Source organism: Colobus angolensis, unplaced genomic scaffold, assembly GCF_000951035.1.
Source record: "Colobus angolensis palliatus isolate OR3802 unplaced genomic scaffold, Cang.pa_1.0 Scaffold356, whole genome shotgun sequence".
Classification (NCBI taxonomy): domain Eukaryota; kingdom Metazoa; phylum Chordata; class Mammalia; order Primates; family Cercopithecidae; genus Colobus; species Colobus angolensis.
In genome coordinates, this window is record NW_012116888.1 from 545304 (window position 1) to 547058 (window position 1755).

Sequence of the window (1755 nt, forward strand, 5' to 3'; positions counted from 1 at the left end):
TTTTTCTATAAGCGTGTGTGTGTTTATTATTTATTGCATATGAATATCCACTTGTCCCAGCACCATTTGTCATAGAGTTTATGCTTTCCCCATTGAAATACCTTGGCAGTGTCTCAGTGTTGACCATACATGTGTGGGCCAACTTCTGATTTCTATATTCTGTTCCATTGGCCTATGTGTTTATCCTTATGCCAATCCTATACTCCTTTGATTACTCTGGCTTTACTGTGAGTGTGATTATGTTTGTAGCTTAATTGGAATGTTTAAACCATTACATTTAATAAAATTATAGATATGGTTTGTTTTGCTCCTTTTCTCCTCTTTTTCTGTCTTCTTTTGGATTACTTGAGCATTTCTCTATAGTTCCATTTTACCTCCATATTGTTCTATAAGCTATACTTCTCAGATTTATTTTTATATTAATTGCACTTGGGTTTACAATATACATAATTAATTTAGCATAGTCTACCTTCATATGATATTTACTACTTCATCTATTGCGTATCTCTCAATAATACACTTTCCTCTTCTCTCCTATGTGTTACTATTGTCATACATATTTTATAAACCCCACAATCCAGTATTATTATATTTGCATTAAACAGTGTCTTTCACAGAAATTTAAAAGTCTGACAAATTTTTAAATATTTACCTAAATATTTACTATCCGAAGCTTTTCATTCCTTTGAATCATTTACTTCTGCCCAAAGAACTTTCTTCAACATTTCATATCATGTAGGTCTGATGGCAACAAATTCAGCTTTTGTTTGTGTGAAATCATCTTTTTCTCTCATTTGTGAAAAGTGCTTTCCCTGGCTACCTAATTCTATGTTGAGTTTCCTTCAGTACTTTATAGATGTCTTTTCATTGCCTTATGCTTTGCTTGGTTTCTGAACAGAGGTCTCCAGTTATTATGAGGCTTATTTCTCTGTACATGATATGCCTTTATTTCTGGATCCTGGATACTGCCCATGGCATGGGCAGGGTGTGGCACATCCATTGGTGGTGGTGGTGGTGGTGGTGGTGGTGGTGGTGATGGTGGTGGTGGTGACGGTGATGGTGGTGGTGGTAGTGATGGTGGTGGTGGTGAGGGTGCTGGCAGTGGTGGTGATGGTGGTGATGGTGTTGTTTGTGATGGTGGTGATGGTGATGGTGGTGGTGATGGTGGTGGTGGTGGTGTTGGTGATGTGTGTGGTGGTGATGGTGATGGTGATGATGCTGGTGGTGGTGGTGATGGTGGTGGTGGTGATGGTGGTGATGGTGGTGATGGTGGTGGTGGTGGTAATGGTGGTGGCAATGGTGGTGGTGATGGTGGCAATCGTGGTGGCAGTGGTGGTGGTGATGATGCTGGTGGTGATGATGCTGTTGGTAATGGTGGTGATGATGATGGTGGTACTGCTGATGGTGGTGATAATGGTGATGGTGATGGTGGTGATCATCGTGGTGATAGTGATAGTGGTGATGGTGATGATGGTGGTAGTGATGGTGGTGGTGGTGATGGTGGTGGTGATGGTGGTGGCAATGGTGGTGGTGGTGATGGTGATGGTGGTGGCAATGGTGGTGATGGTGGCAATCATGGTGGCAGTGGTGGTGGTGATGATGCTGGTGGTGATGCTGGTGGTAATGGTGGTGATGATGATGGTACTGGTGATGGCAGTGGTGATAATGGTGGTGATGGTGATGGTGGTGATCATCGTGGTGATAGTGATGGTGGTGATGGTGATGATGGTGGTGATGGTGGTGGTGATGGTGGTG